This window comes from Erithacus rubecula, assembly GCF_903797595.1.
Source record: "Erithacus rubecula genome assembly, contig: scaffold_234_arrow_ctg1, whole genome shotgun sequence".
Taxonomy (NCBI): domain Eukaryota; kingdom Metazoa; phylum Chordata; class Aves; order Passeriformes; family Muscicapidae; genus Erithacus; species Erithacus rubecula.
The window spans coordinates 1-17,781 of NW_027636087.1; positions in this window are offsets into that span (position 1 = coordinate 1).

A 17,781-nucleotide genomic window follows, 5' to 3' on the forward strand; every position below is an offset into this window, starting at 1 on the left:
CACTTTCTACGTGCTCTGCAGCAAAGGGAAGTGGACTGCCATGTCACCAGCTTGGTGAGTAATGTGTGTCAGAACATACATCTTCACATGAAAACCTCTTCAGAAAACTGACATAACCCAAAACATATACACCATCCCTAGACTAAGATACTTGGCAGACCAAACGGATGCAAAAGCAGGGCTCCTTGAATCCCCTGACCTCCAGATTTGATCAACTGTCAAGAAATGGCAGTGCCTAACACCGTGTACATGTGATGTCATCCTGCACTCCAGCATGAAGGATGGAGTCTGGGTATCCCAACATTGATGGGACTCAATCCAATATCTAGGCCCGAAGATTGCAAAGACTTGCCCAATGTTTGGATGATGAATTAATGCTGTGGGGGGATTTTTTGTTAGGGTTGGGATTAAATGTGTGAGATTTTATTTTTTGTTTGGATTTAGATGTTTATTACTTTTTATTTCTATTATAGTTTTACCAAAGGTGAGTTTTACAGTACTTTAAGTTAAACAATTTAAAATGAAGACTTTTTTTTTACAGGGATTTTAAAGATAAATTGCTTAATTAAGAAATTGTGCTTAAATTATTTTTACTTTTAACTTAATAACTAACAATTTGTGGCTTGTAATGCAGACTTTTTATTTAATTATGAAATATTACTTAGACTTATGAAGAAGAAGGCCAAAAGGACAAACATTTGTTCTAAAAGTTCTACTTGTTTTCTATATATATTATTATATTCTAAAACTTTAAAATCTTATTTCCAACATTTTAAGATTGTTCCTGGAAAAAGAATGCTTTGGTCAAGTATATAGGAAATTATGGATGAGAGCCAGAGGGAATCAAGAAAAGACTCTGTCAATATGGGAGCCTGACCTAATATTGAACAGCTGAATGGTTCAGTTGGTGACACAACACCAGAATGGGCAGTAGCTACTCCGAAAACTCAGTATTCACAACCATGTAACTGGAGGAAACAGGAGTTCTGGTCCTCCCAAATTTCCCCTGCCCTAATCATGCAGCAACACATGGGGAGGGGGACTAGCTCAGGTACCTCATGATGCAGCAGAGATCCACTTGCAGTCCATGGAGACCCAGAATGCAGCAGGGATTCACCTGCATCCAATGCTGGATCCTGCTCTGCAGTAGATCCATTCCCAAAGGAGGCTATGACCAAACAGAAAGCCTGGGATGGAGCAGGATCCTGCAGGACCTGTAGAACCCTGGTGTCCTTATTTAGGACAAATTAAGCAGAAAACCTCTGGAAGGAGGCCCCCCCCAAAAAAAACAGACCCTTACCACCGTGTTCAGGAAGAATTTCCTCAGAGGAAAAGTGGAAAAAAACTGTTTATTTAGCAAACAAAAAAACTCCACTCCCCAACACAAGAAAAAACAGCCACAGATGACAAAAGAAACTCTTTCACCACTCTGAGAGGATGAACAAACTCAGAAAGTCTCTGGCGCCGGGGAGGGCTGAATGCTTATCATGAAAATGCAGACTCCAGGGGCTCCTCGATGTTCCTAGGTTCTGGTCCAGAACAGGTTCAGATGGTATTCAGGAAAAGAGAAGAAGGAAAGCAAAGAAAACAGTCCAGAGAAGGAAATTGAACTGCATAGCTAAACAAACTAGTAGGAAAAAGCAAAATCAAAGCAAGCAAAGCAGCAGCCAAGCCAGCAAAGTGAAAGCAAAGCCAGTGAGCCTCCCTAAGCCCAGACGATGGTGGAGGGGCACCCGCTAACTAGACAAAACAAACCTTCACTTTCAGAGTCAATTCTGAAAGCACCGAATATAATTCCAGAAATGAACAGCACACACAATTGGGGATACAAAGCATCGTAATGTCACCGCAGGACACCTGGGGAGAGGTGCTCAACTGGAGCAGATTCTTAATTAATTAATGTTCACATGAGGTTCCTCAGTAGCATCCTTGGTTCCGTTGGGTTCTATGGTGTCAGAATGGCCCCTTGGTTCTGTTAGGGCCCATGATGTCACAATGGCCACTGAGTTCTGTTAGGCCTCATGGTTTTACAATGGTCCCTTGGTTCTCTTAGGCCCCGGGGTGTACCAATTCCCCTTTGGTTTTGTGGTCCTTTGGTGTCACAATGGCATTTTGGTTCCACGAGACTCCATAATGTCAAAATGGCCCCATGATTTTTTTAGGCCCCAAGGTAACACCATGGCCCCTTGCTTCCCTTAGACCTCATGGTGTAACAATGGCCCTTGGTTTCATTAGTTTCCATGGTGTCTACATCACCCCTTGGTTCTCAGAGGCCCCATGGTTCCAAAATGGCCCCTTGGTTCTATGAGGCACCAAAGTGTCACAATGACCACTTGATTCCATGAGGTTCTATGTGTTTCTAGGTGTTACAAGGGCCCCTTGCTTCTATTAGCCCCCATGTGTCACAATGGACTTTGGCTCTGTTAGGCACCATGGTGTCACAACACAACCTTAATTATATGAGACCCCGCGGTGTCACCATGGCCCCTTCATTCTATTAGGCCCCAAGGTGTTAATAATTGCCCCTTGGTTCCATGATCTCCCATGGTGTTCAAAATGGTCCATCGGTTCCATGAGCCCGCTTCATGTCACAATGGTACTTTGGTTCTGTTTGGGTCCATGTTGTCAAAATGACCAATTTGATCAGACATACCAGATGGTGCCACAAAGGACCCATGATTCTGTGAGGTCCCATGATGTCACATTGGCCCCTTGGTTTTATGAGGCGCGTGATGTCAAAATGGCTCCTCAGTTTTTTAAGTTCCAAGGTGTCACAATGGCACCTTGGTTCTGTATGGCCCCATGGTGTCATCATAGAACATTGTTCCATGAGGCTCCATGATGTCAAAATGGCCGCTTGGTTCCATGAAGTGCCATAGTGACGCAATGGAACCTGGGATCTATGAGGCCCCATGGTGTCACAATGACCTTTAGATACCATGAGATCCCATGGTGTCTCAATGGACCATTGGTTCTATGAGCCTTCATGGTGTCACAATGGCCCTTTGGCTCTGTTAGGTCCCATGGTGTCACAATACACCCTTGGGTCTATTAGGCCCCAAGTGTCACAATGACTCCTTGGTTTTCTGAGGACCTATGGTGTCACAATGGACCCTTGGTTCCATGAAGTCACATGGTGTCACAATGGGCCCTCGGTTCTGGTGGACACCATGGTGTGATTATGATCCCTTAGTTCTGTCAGACCCCATGGTGTCAAAAGGACCATTGGTACCATGCAACATAATGGTGTCACAACAGCCACTTGGTTCTGTTAGGCCCCATGGTGCCACAATCACCACTTTTTTCTCTTAGGACCCATGGTGTCACAATGGCCTCTTGGTTCTGTTAGGCACCCTTGGTTTCAAAATGGCCCCTTGGTGCCATGGGGCCCTATAGTATCAGAATGGCACCTTGCTTCTGTTAGGTTCCATGGTGTCACAATGGACCCTTGGTTCAGATAGGCTGCATGGTGTCACAATGGTCCCTTTGTTCTCTTAGGCTCCATGGTCTCACAATAGCCCCTTGGTCCCAGTGGACAGCATTGAGTAACAATGGCACCTTGGCCTGTTTGGCCCCATGGTCTCACAATGGCTCTTGGTTCCATGAAGTCCCATGGTGGCACAATGGCCCCTTGGTTCTGTTAGACTCCATGGTGTGTCAATACCCTCTTGTTTCTATGAGGCCCCTTGGTGTCACAATTGTGCCTTGATTATCAGAGGACTCATGGTGACACAAAAGCCCCTTTGCTGTATTAGGCCCCATGGTGTTCAAAATGGCCCCTTGGTGCCATGAGGCCCCATAGTTTCACGAACCCCTTGGTCCCATTGTGCCCCATGGGGTTACAATCTCCCCTTGTTGCCCAACAGAGAGACACGAAACAACTAGGTTGTTTAGTGCGATGATTTATTGAGGGCCCTGGGGTCTGAGGACTAGCGTCCAAAGTCAGAGCCCGCCTGATTACAATTTCTCAGAGCTTAAATACACTTCTTGGAGAATTTCTTTATCCTTGATTTTCTTACTTCACTACCCCTATGTAATTTTCTCAACGTTCTCCTAATCTGTCTACATTCCTCTAAGTAATAAATTGTTACACTCGGCTAGACAAGTCACATACATCATGTAGATAAACAATGCACTATTCAAGAGAGTAACATTTCTACTGTTTCAGCAAGACTTACTTTGGTACACACATAAATTTACTTAACTGAATATTCCTCACTCTCGCCAACTCAGGGCCTAAGCTACTTGATCAGTCCTTAGCATAACTACTACTAATTTTATATTTCTATTTTACTGAAACATACTGCAACAACTCCCCCCTTTTGAGCATCACTCAATCTCCTTTGCAGGGATGCTCAAATATTCACTCGATCTTCATCTGGAGATAGAATTAATTGCACCGTGTCCTTATATGATGGAGGTGGTGTCACTGGAGCATGGGTGACGGCGCTGAGCAGTCTTCTAGCATGCAATCGCTCCTTGGTAATTACACCTGTAATGCACTTAAACACTCCAGTGACAATAAGTACCACAATTACAATCATAATTACATATTGTATCACTGATGAGATCCATCCAGAAAGTTGGAGCCCTAATGACTGAAACAGAGCACCAGCCCAATTGTGCTCTGCCTCTTTTTCCAAATCTTTAATTTTTTCTTCTACACTTTCTAATTGAGAAATATCTTTCTCTACGTCAACTGTCACATTTGCGATATGGATACAACAGTGGCCTATTGCTTAAATATCCACACACCCCATGTTCCTTTAACAACAACAAATCTAAAGCCATCCTATTCTGTATAGTCATACAAGTTGTAGCTTGCAGCTGGAGATTTAAATCTCTAAAACCCTTCTTGGTGGCAGCAGCTAATCTTTCTGTTTGTCCCATCAATCGATAGATCATTTCTCTATTCCTGTAAGAGGCAATTTGAGCAAACAAGGATTCTAACGCCCAACCAAACTTTACTCCACTGTCAGGTTCATGCCATTGATCTTCCTCATTTTCTGCTTCCCTCTTGTGCCTTGTCATTTGTAGTTTTAATTTAGATTGTTTCCAGAAGGGACATAATGTTTGGATTCCTAATGTGATTTGGGTAACTGGCCCATCTACTGGCATATGAGTTGTCCACAAACCATGTCCTAATACCCATACTAAATTCCCTGGACTCCTTAATCTGGTAGTCTTGCAATTTATGTCCTTCTGGCTGGCAGTTCCTGTCATAGAATGGTTATATCCTCTACACTCACATCCTAATTTTAATAGCATCCTTACAGGCATCAGTCCAATTTCTAATTCCGGAGTGTCACAAGTGTATATTTTTATACAATTCCAATTTTCCTTTTGCTGTCTGAGTTGTCTCTGCGTAGAATGTAGCATAGTTAAACCTTTGTGTTTCTGATTAACTTGCCCCGTCCACTGGATGCACCATTTAACTGTATCAATGTAACTATAGGTTTCTAACAAGCTTGGTCCCCAAATTGTTCCCCATTCTTCCAAGGTAGTAACCCGTGTATGATTTTCACACACTTCTTTTCCTGTTATGTGTAAATTGCCTTTCAGAGTGTTTGCATAGTATGGTTTGCCATACAATATTTCGTATGGACTTACTCCCACTTTCTCTCGTGGCTTAATTCTAGTTCTTAGTAGAGGTAGTGGTAACGCTTGGGGCCACTTTAATTTGGCTTCCTGACAAATTTTTTTAATTTGCCCTTTTAGGGTCTGATTCATTTCCTCTACTTGTTCACTTGATTGAGGTCTCCATGGTGTGTATAAATTCTAGGTTATATCTAATATTTGAGCTACTTCCTGTACTATGGTGGCAATGAAATGTGGCCCCCTGTCTGATGATAGCCCTAGTGGAACCCCGCATTTCGGAATAATTTTCCTTAACAATGTTTTAACTGCCTCTTTAGCTTGATTGGTTCTACATGGAAAAGCTTTTGGCCATCCAGAGAATGTGCACACATAAACCAGTATGTACTTATACCCCTGTGCTCGTGGCAATTCTGAAAAGTCTATCTGCCAATAATCTCCTGGCTCTGGCCCTACCTGCAATTTTCCTAACTGAATTTGCTTTCTCACTACGGGATTGTTTTTCAAACAAACTGGGCACATTGCATTCACCCGCTTTGCTAATGTTAGCATCCGGTTAGAGATTTTGTCATTTTTCAGAAATTTCACCAATACCTCTGCACCCCAATGGCATTTATTGTGTTCTGTGGTTAAAATGACTTTCATGATATTCCCGGGTACCACTACTTGTCCTGTAAGGGTTACATACCATCCCATAGTGTTCTTCTGGGCCCGGAGCAAGTGTGGCAATTTTTCATCCTCAGGGGTGTACTGTGGCTGTTGATTTAAATAAGGTGTTATAGGATTTACCTTAACAGGTATTAAAGCCATCTGAGTCCAAACCTGTCGAGCCGGATCTCGTGCCGTGTAATCTGCCAAACGGTTACCATCGAATATCTTTCCTTCTTCCTTTCGATGTCCTTGTACATGCATTACTGCCACTTGCTCCGGTCTGTGCACAGCATCAAGCAGAGCCAAAACTTCTTCACAATGTTTTATTAGAGTCCCCTGTGAATTAAGCAGCCCTTTTTCTTTCCACAGTGCACCATGAATGTGTACCACTCCGAAAGCATATTTCGAATCAGTCCAAATATTCGCTTTCTTTCCTGTGCTTAAAATTAAGGCTCTGGTTAGTCCGATAATTTCCGCTTTTTGTGCTGATATTCTGTGAGGCAAGGCTTTGGCCTCTATTACCTGTGAAACCGTGACCACTGCATACCCAGCATACCTAGTACCGTTTTCCATAAAGCTGGATCCATCGGTAAACAACTCCCAGTCTGCTGTTTCCAATGGTGTATCCTTCAAGTCCGGCTGGCTGGAGTATACTTGTTCAATTACTTCAACGCAATCATGTGTAAGTTCTTCTTTCGCCTCACTGCGAAGAAACTCTGCCAGATTTACATGGTTAGTAGTTTTTAATTCTACATCATCCTGCTCTTTCAATATTGCCTGATACTGCAACATTTGGCTGGATGATAACTCATGTGGTCCTTTTTGTTCTAACACTGTTAACACCATATGAGGAACATACACAGTCATTTTTCCCCTCAATGTGAGTTTTCGAGCTTCTTGTATCAGCAGCACTGTTGCTGCTACAGCCCTCAAGCAGGATGGCCACCCGGCACTTACAGAATCCAACTGCTTTGAAAAATACCCCACCGGCCTTTTCCAGGACCCCAACCTCTGAGTCAATACCCCAATCGCCAGCCGCTGTCTTTCATTTACATACAGTTGAAAGGGTTTGTTGAAATCTGGCAAACCCAGAGCCGGCGTCTCTTTCAGGGTTTGCTTCAGATCCTGGAAAGCCTTTTTCCGAGAGGGGGTCCATTCCAGCTGTTGATCTTTCAAAGATTCATACAATGGTCGAGCCATCAGTCCAAAATTCAATATCCATAGTCTACACCACCCGACCATGCCTAAAAATGATCTCAATTCTTGATGATTTCTGGGAAGTGGGATAGAGCAAACTGCTTCTACTCTATTCACGCCTAGCCGGCGTTGTCCCTGGGTTAGCTCACATCCTAAATATAGCACGCTTTCTCGTACTAACTGCGCCTTTTCCTTTGAGACTCGATATCCTGCTTGTCCTAATATGTTTAGTAAGGCAATTGTCAAAAAGATACATTTTTCTTTTCCTTCTGTAGCCACTAGTATGTCATCCACATATTGTAATACCACGTAAGAAATAGGAGACTCTTTTACCTGCGTAGTCTTTCACTCCTCTAATTCCTTGGTGAGTTGATTACCAAAGATTGTGGGGCTGTTCTTAAATCCTTGAGGAAGTCGGGTCCACGTGAGCTGTCTTTTCCGTCCTGTCGCAGGATCTTCCCATTCAAAGGCGAAGTACTTCATACTTTCTTCTGCCAACGGGATGCAGAAGAAGGCATCTTTCAAGTCAATCACAGTAAACCATTTAAATTTCTCTGACACGGATGTTAACAGGGTATAGGGATTGGCAACCACCGGGTGAATGTCCTTTACTATCTCATTAATTGCTCTTAAATCCTGTACTAATCTATATTTACCATTGGGTTTTCTTACTCTAGAAATTGGGGTATTATATTCAGACTCACACTCTTTCAATAACCCAAGAGTTGTATATTGAGAAATCATTGGGGCTATTCCTCATTTGGCATCTAATTTAATAGGACACTGCTGTACCCTCACAGGTTTTGCTCCCTCTTTTAATTCTACAATTGCAGGGGATGCCGCCTTTGATTTTCCCGGTACCCCCATTTTCCATACCCAAGGCACTACTGCTTGTTCTATCTGTACTGGAATGGGTAGAGGATCTACTTCACTAACCATGAAAATTTTCCCAATCTCTTCATCTGGAATTTCTAATTTAACCCGACCATTCTCAAATATAATTCTGGCATTCAATATAGATAACAAATCCCTTCCAAACAACGGTTCTGGGCAATTTGGCATATATAAAAATCGATGATTTAATTCCTTCTTCCCAAATTTCAAGCTCATAGGTTGCAAAAAGGGCCGTTCTTCTACCTGCCCAGTAGCTCCAACTATCTGTACGGTAGTATCACTCAATGGTCCTAATCGTTTATTCAAAACCGAATGCACAGCCCCAGTGTCTACTCTAAATATTTGATCCTCTCCTTCTAGCCTAATTCTAACCTTAAGTACCTGGTCTAGTCAGCTCTGATTTTGGTTCTGATAACTGCGCATCATCATTATTTGGGCTTGAGCGGCATCTGCTGGTGTAAGAGTGTAGCTAGGGAAACCATTAGTGTTCCCGTTCACTCCCCTCCCGAACCCCCCTTTGGCCAGACATTCATTTTTCCAATGCCCCATCTGCTTACAAAACGCACACTGATTCGGGTCTAACCTTCCATCCACAAAACCACCATTATTCCCATTACCTTGATAAAATCCCCTGCCTCTACCGCTAAGTCCTCCTCGACCCCGTCCTCTGTATCCTCTTCCCCTACCACGTTGCCCTCCTGCTTGTTGCATTAATGCTAAAATACTGGCTTGCTGGTGTTTTGCTGTTGCCTTTTCTCTATTATTGTACACCTTCCAGGCTGTTTCTAATAATTTTTCTAATCTCCTTGTGTCTTCCCCTTCTAGCTTCTGTAGCTTTTTCCTAATATCGTCCTGAGACTGCCCAGTAAATAACAAAGCTATCTGTAATTGCCCTGCTTCTGATTCCACATCCAGGCTAGTATATCTCCTAGCCGCATCTTTTAGTCTTTCCAAAAAGGCAGAAGGAGATTCATTTTTCTCCTGTTTAACTGAGTACAATTTAGACCAATTCAGTGTTTTCGGCATCCCACTCCTGACTCCCTCTATTACTAATTCTTGACACCGCTGCAGCCTACGGTATCCTTCCCCTGTATTCGGGTCCCACCCTGGATCATTGTGGGGTACCACCTCATTCACCGACAATCCCACTATCCTCTGAGTCCGAATGTCCTCTCTAGCCTTTTCTTTAGCTGCTTTCAGTACCATCTCCTTTTCTGTAGAATCCATCAATGTGTCTAACAAAACCTGCAAATCATTCCAATCCGGATTCTGAGTCCTAATAACCATTTTCACCACCCGTGCAGTTCTCTCTGGGTCTTCCCTATAGCTTCCTGCCGATTGTTTCCAAATTACCAAATCGCTGGGGGGAAAAGGAACCTTTACTATAACACGTTCCCCTTGGGGTCCAACCGCCTCTCGGAGTGGGGCAATCAATTGTGGCTCTGTCTGATTTCTCCGACCCTGGCAGGTTCGGGAAGCCAAAGGAGTTCTTTGGGCTTCACGGGAGATTCCCGGGGAGGGCGTCTGAGGATGGAGGGCTACTGAAAGCCGAGAGCATCCCGGTGTCCGTGGGGACTCCGTGATCTCATCCTCCTCGTTCTCATCACTCTCCCCCTGTTCTCCCTCACTCATAGAAGGGGCAGAGGGACCAGCTTGGTGAGAAGGACCAGACACATACGAAGACATATCTTCTTCTTTCTTATCCATTTTCACCGCACAAGCCATACATAATCCCCTTTTCTTACATCCTTCACATTCCCCTATGCCTTCGTTTTGCAGCCCAGTCATTAATATTTCACATTCCTTCAACCATTCCGGCTTCCTTCCCAAGTAATAAAACAGATCCAAATACGGCATTTCATCCCATTTCCCATTCTCTTTTAGATATTGCATTAAAGGAACTATTTTCCCTTTATTAGTTGTCCCATTTAATGGCCACTCCGGCCCCCCTTCCGATGCATACAGAGGCCACCAATGGTTACAATAATCAACTAATTTCCCTTTTGTCAACCCTTCCTCAGCAAACCCCCCGTCCTTCCATTTCTTTAGTAAGCATCCCAAAGGAGTATTTTTCGGAACCTTTCCATTAGATTGTACCAACGCCTTGAAGGTTTTAAACGGCATCATTCCCAACAATAGTGAAATGAAAGAAAAGCTAGACAGATGAATAAGGATAGACTGACAGGTGAATAAGGACAAACCAAGGACAGACCAAGGACAGACCAACCAACCAAACTCACCACTCTCCGACACCGCGGGGGAGCAAGTGCCAGACCAGTGAAGCTTTCGCCGCGTCTTACAGCCGGCGCCTAGGCTTTTACCAAGACGTCTTTAACCCAACCCGGCGAAGCCCACTACCTCGTCTTACAGGCAGGCACCCAGTACCAGAGAATAAAGCACCTTCGGGCTTACCTCCTGGAGTTGTCCAACAGGCGCGGGGTCGGGCACGAGCCGATGACTCCCCGAGAATTACTCGGTGCCGGCGTGGAGTAGATCAGGACGCAAACTACCCCAGCAGCCCTCGGAGTCCTGCCGCGGTCGCCAAAAAACTGTTGCCCGACAGACAGACAAGAAACAACTAGGTTGTTTAGTGCGGTGCTTTATTGAGGGCCCTGGGGTCTGAGGACTAGCGTCCAAAGTCAGAGCCCACCAGATTACAATTTCTCAGAGCTTAAATACACTTCTTGGAGAATTTCTTTATCCTTGATTTTCTTACTTCACTACCCCTACGTGATTTTCTCAAGGTTCTCCTAATCTGTCTACATTCCTCTAAGTAATAAATTGTTACACTCAGCTAGACAAGTCACATGCATCATGTAGATAAACAATGCACTATTCAAGAGAGTAACATTTCTACTGTTTCAGCAAGTTCTACTTTGGTACACACGTAAATTTACTTAACTGAATACCCCTCACTCTTGCCAACTCAGGGCCTAAGCTACTTGATCAGTCCTTAGCATAACTACTACTAATTTTATATTTCTATTTTACTGAAACATACTGCAACAACTAGACCCTTGTTATACAATGGGACCTCATGGAATCAAGGGACCACTGTGGCACTGTGGGATCCCATGGCACCAAGTAACCATTTTAACACTACAGAACCAATGAGACCATTGCTACACTGAGGGGCCTCATGGAGCTATGGAATCCATTGTACCACCAAGGGGCCTCATGGAACCAAGCGTCCTTTGTGATGCTACGGAACCAAGGGGCCATAGTGACACTTTGGGACCCCACAGAACTCAGTGGCCACTGGGACACTTCAGGGCCTCATGGAACAAGCAGAGTATTATGGCACTGCAAGGGCTCATGGAATCAAGGAACCCTTGTGTCACAGGGGAGGCCAATGGAACCAAGTGTCCATTGTGACACTGGAGAACCTCAAGGAACCAAGGAGCCATTGTGACACTTCAGGGCCTCCTGAAACAATGGGAACATTGTGGCACTGTGGGGTCGATGTGGCACTGCAGGGCCTCATGGAACCAAGGGTCACTTTAAAGCTGCAGTGCCAACACTAGGACATTGTAGGGCCTGGTTGAACTGATGAGAATATTGTGGCAATATGAAATCTTATGGAAATAAAGATCTATTGTGACACTTTGGGGTCTCATGTAAGCAGGAGTCCAATTGTGACACTGCAGAGACAAGGAGATCATTATGACACTAAAAGGTCTCATGGAACCAAGGGGCCATTGTGTCACTTTGGGGTTCTCATGGAACAAATCTCACCATTGTGACACTGCTATTCAAAATAGGAAAAAATAGAAGAAACTGCTTAATACCAAGGGAGCAGTAAGAAGCAGAATTTTTTTATTCAGCCAGAGGCACAAGGGGGAATAGCTCCTCCCAAAGGTGTGCTGAGTATGGGAAAGTTCCTGCTTTCAGATGGCATTTTACATATTCAGTGATTGTCACAGAATAAATATACGTATGATAATCATTTCCCTGAAATCATCAACATACTTTCCCTCCCCTTCACAGATGTGTTCTTCTGTCCTCAGAGTCTCTTTAGTGGTCACTGGTGTTTGGGGATTGTCATGGTCAGCCCAATTCAAGAGCAGGAGTCGTGACTGGTTCTTTTATGGATCTCAGAGTGCAAAAGACACAGCAGGGGACAAAACCAGTTTACTTTTACAGAAATGCACTTTATTTAGTGCCAACCAAAATGCGATAGTGGGACAGAGAGAGAGACAGAGAGAGAAAGAGAAAAGGGGGTCGGGATTATAGCTACCAAGATGGGCAGACAAATCCTCATGGAGCCAGCCAATACATGTCTGTTGCCATCTGGGGAGATCTCGGGGGTCTCCTCTGAGAAAGTCACTTTTATAGTCCTTTCCCAAAGCGAGTGGCTTCTGGCCAAAAGGTGGGAAGATTTATGGACTATTGTATGTGGAGCTCGTTACACTGAGGAACAGGTGGAAACAGGACGCTTCAAGGCACACCAAACCATCTTTGTTGTCATGAACACACGCAGGGCAGCCCATACCGGACCAGTCCATTGCTTTTCCATCTGTGGGAGCTTTGTTGAGTTAGCGCTCCGTGACTAGTTGTCATGAGAAACCAGTCCTGGTAGGCATCACCTGTGGAACAGTCACTTGGCGTTCCTCCCATGCCTGGCCAGCGCAGGCCTCAGGCGAGGGTCATTGGACAGTGTTGGGGGTTGAGTGCTTTTTCTGTTACTGTGTCAATTGAAAGAATTTTTTCCCATTATCATGCCAATGGAGCTGGCCGGGCTACACCCAGGGTCCCTGATGGGTCCAGACAAAAGGGGTGGGTGGGGACAGCTCCCGGAGGGGCCTCTGAGGCTTCCGGGAGGGCACTCGCATTTCCGGCGTGCTCAGAGGAGGACGCCTGGGATCGTTCAGCCACGCGGCCGAGCACAGGAGAGCCAGACCCTCTGTGATCACCTGCCCTGCATCTGCCCCGTTGCAGCCTCCTGCCTCTGCGGACACAGCTGATCCCCCGGACACACACGGTGAGCGAGGAGCCGCCGCTCCCACCCATTCCCACCGAGACCGGCGTGGCCGCTGCTGCCCCTCCCCCCCTCCTTCCTTATTCCATTTCCCACTTGCTTTTTGGCAGATTCGGACTGGGACTAAGCACAGAGACAGCATGCTTGCATCTAAAGGGACTGACACTGAGTTATCTATTTCATTCTGTTAGCAATATTAACTGTTATTGTTTTCTGTTTGTACAGTTAGATATATTAGTAAAAGAGCTGTTATTCCCACCCCTTATCTCTGCCTCAGAGTCCTTGATTCAAACAATTATAATACTTGGGGGGGGGGGAGTGGAACCCAAGTCTCTATTCCAAAGGGAATCTTCTGCCCTTACTGGCAGACACCTGTCCTTTCAAACCAGGACAGATTTTGGCGCCCAACGTGGGGCAGAGGGCACTGAGTTGAGAGTTAAGACAGGAATAACAGCTCTCTTAACTGGCAATATGTTGTCTGGTTTAATCTGGTTTGTGTTCCATGTGGTCACAGCCATCTCCCTCCCATTTGCAAGCCCTTTTTTGAATTTGGGCCCCCTCACCAAGGTTGCTGTGGCTATTGTCTGATTGGTTTGGTGGATTGATTATGTCAGGAATTCATGGGTTTTTAATTTTTTCTGGGAAGCAGTTGCATGGATCCGGAGCTATCGTACTCTAACTGCGTGTTTCTGGGGCTATTTCAGTAATGGTACTTACTGTGAGATAACCAGTGCAAGGGAAATTTTTTCCCAACCCATCACCCAGTTTTTTGAGGCTACCCCACTGGTTCTCAAGGATTTCAGATCTGTTTTAATTGCCAGTGTTATTATACAGTGGCTGGTGTTGCTGGTAGGCTTGTTCTATTTAGCATTCAGAAACAAGGGAATATTGGCTTGGACAACAACTCTGATACCTGCCTCTGCCCCAGGGACTAGGGATATTGCCCCAGAACCTGCCTCTGCCGCAAGGACTAGGGATGCTGCCCCAGAACCTGCCTCTGCCCCAGAGACTAGGGATGTTGCCCCAGAACCTGCGTCTGCCCCAGGGACTAGGGATGCTGCCCCAGAGCCTGCCCCAGGGACTAGGGTTGCTGCCCCAGAGCCTAACCCTGCCCCACAGCCCACCGCAGAAATGAGCCATCCAGAGTGGGTGGGGGCTCTAGTGAAGGATATAGGCCAAATGCTGAAAGAGCAGAGTCAGATGTTGAAGGAGCATAGCCAGATGATGAAGGAGTATTTTTCTCCAGCTGGTGAGAAACCCTGCCCTAAAGAGGGGGAGTCAGATGGTGCTGCAGTGGAACCCGTAGATGTTGTATCTGTCCAGGTTCCAGCTGGATCACAGGAGCAGCCACAGCCAGCAGCAGTTGCTCGTGTGGAAACTAGGAAATCTAAGATTAAAACGAGGCACTTAGATAATGGGGATCAGCAAGGAGGGTCCTCACAACCAGCAAGGGAGCCAGAGGTTGAGATTGTCACCGAGTCCCTCTCATACGATAGTCTCCGTAACCTGCGTAAAGACATTGCTCGGCGGGGCCGTGAGCCTTTTACAACTTGGTTACTCCGGGTCTGGGACCTTACGGGAACAGGTGTTCAACTGGATGGAACTGAGGCCAGGAATTTGGGATCCTTGGCCCAGGATTCAGGTGTGGACCAGATATTCGTAAGGGAGCAAGGCCTCCTTTCCCTCTGGGACCGGCTTTTAATGAGTGTAAGAGAGAAGTTTGTCCACAGAGAGAGAATGCAGGAGCACCACCGTAGGATGCACTGGCAGACCCTTGAGGAAGGGATCCAGCAGCTGAGAGAGACAGCAGTATTAGAGGTACTCTTTGGGAGGGATGGACAGCATGACAATGACCCTGACAAGGTCAAGTGCACAGGGCAGATGTTATGGAATCTGGCAACCTTGGGTCCATCTCAATATACCACCTACATAGCAATGATTAATGCCGATAACAGTCCAGAGACAGTGTGTTCTGTTGCCAACAAACTCAGAAATTTCGAGAGCATGATGAATGGCCCAATGCAGGCTAATGTCTCTGCCGTGGCCAGGGACCTCCAACAGGTTGAAGATAGGATGAGGGATATGAGGGAGGAGATGATGGAGGAGATGAGGGAGGTGAGGGAGGAGGTGAGGAAGATCAGCGTAGCACCAGTACGAGTCACAGGCCCCCAAGTCAGAGCTTCATGTCCCCCAGCTAGGGACAGAGGGTACACCTCACGAGCTGACCTGTGGTTTTTCCTGCGAGACCATGGGGAAGACATGGGAAAATGGGATGGGAAACCCACTTCTGTCCTGGCAGCACGGGTGCGTCAGCTCAGGGAGGGAAATGCTAACCGAGGGAGCCGCACTAAAATGAAGGTAGCCTCAACCTCCCACAAGCAAGGTGCAGGGTATTACAGCAAGGAGGATGATCTGTCAGATCCCCTGGAAGGAACCTCCACTATGTATGCCCAGGAAAGAAATAATAACCAGGGCTAGAGGGGCCCTGCCTCTAGCCAGGGAGAGGCATGGGATGACAGGATCTATTGGATAGTGTGGGTGCGATGGCCGGGCACATCAAAGCCACAGAAACATAAAGTGTTAGTTGATACTGGTTCACAATGTGCCCTGATACCATCAGAACATGTGGGGAAGGTACCTGTTTCCATTGTTGGGGTGACGGGGGGGATCACAGGAATTCACTTTGCTGGAAGCTGAGATTAGCCTGACAGGGAAGGGGTGGCAGAAACATCCAATTGTAACTGGCCCAGGGGCACCGTGCATTCTAGGCATAGACTTCCTCAGGAACGGCTACTACAAAGACCCAAAGGGGTTCAGGTGGGCTTTTGGAATAGCTACTGTAGAGACAGAGAGCATTAAGCAGTTGAACACCTTGCCTGGACTGTCAGAAAACCCCTCTGCAGTAGGACTCCTGAAAGTGACTGAGCAACAGGTGCCAATTGCCACCATGACAGTGCACCGCCGGCAGTACCGGACAAATCGAGATGCTGTGATCCCCATCCACAAAATGATCCGTGATCTAGAAAGCCAAGGGGTGGTCAGCAAGAGCCACTCACCCTTCAACAGTCCTATCTGGCCTGTGCAGAAATCTGATGGAGAATGGAGACTGACTGTGGACTATCAGGCATTGAATGAAGTGACTCCACCCCTGAGCGCTGCCGTGCCGGACATGCTGGAACTCCAGTACGAGCTGGAGTCCAAAGCAGCAAGGTGGTATGGCATCATTGACATTGCAAATGCATTCTTCTCCATTCCTTTGGCAGCAGAGTGCAGGCCTCAATTTGCTTTCACCTGGAGGGGCGTGCAGTACACCTGGAACCGACTGCCCCAGGGGTGGAAGCACAGTCCTACCATCTGCCACGGACTGATCCAGGCTGCACTGGAGAGGGGTGAGGCTCCAGAAAATTTGCAGTACATTGATGACATCATTGTGTGGGGGAACACAGCAGTGGAGGTATTTGAGAAAGGAGAGAAGATCATCCAGATTTTGCTGGGAGCCGGTTTCGCCATTAAAAAGAGCAAAGTCAAAGGACCTGCCCAAGAGATCCAGTTCCTGGGAGTGAAGTGGCAGGATGGACGGCGCCAGATCCCTACTGAGGTCATCAATAAGATCACTGCAATGTCCCCAGCAACAAGCAAGAAGGAGACACAAGCTTTTCTAGGTGCTATCGGCTTTTGGAGAATGCACGTCCCTGAGTACAGCCAGATTGTGAGCCCTCTCTACCAGGTCACTCGCAAGAAGAACGATTTCCATTGGGGCCCTGAACAACAGCAAGCTTTTGCCCAGATCAAACAGGAAATCGCTCATGCAGTGGCCCTTGGCCCAGTCAGGACAGACCAGAGGTAAAGAATGTGCTCTACTCTGCAGCTGGGAACCATGGTCTGTCCTGGAGCCTTTGGCAGAAGGTGCCTGATGAGACCCGAGGCCGACCCCTGGGATTCTGGAGCAGAAGCTACAAAGGATCTGAAGCCAACTACACTCCCACAGAGAAGGAAATCTTGGCTGCCTATGAGGGAGTTCAACCTGCCTCAGAGGTGATTGGCACAGAAGCACAACTTCTCCTGGCACCTCGACTGCCAGTGCTGGGGTGGATGTTCAAAGGAAAGGTTCCCTCTACTCACCATGCCACCGACGCCACATGGAGCAAGTGGATTGCCCTCATCACGCAGCGCGCCCGTATTTGATAACCCAAATCGCCCTGGGATTTTGGAGATAATTACGAACTGGCCAGAAGGTGAAGATTTTGGTCTCGCTGATGAAGAGGAGCAGAAGCAAATTACCTGGGCTGAAGAAGCTCCACCGTACAACCAGCTGCCAGCAGATGAAACACGCTACGCCCTTTTCACCGACGGTTCCTGCCGCATTGTGGGGATGAACCGGAAGTGGAAAGCTGCCGTATGGAGCCCCACACGACAGGTTGCACAAGCTACCGAAGGAGAAGGTGGATCGAGTCAACTTGCTGAAC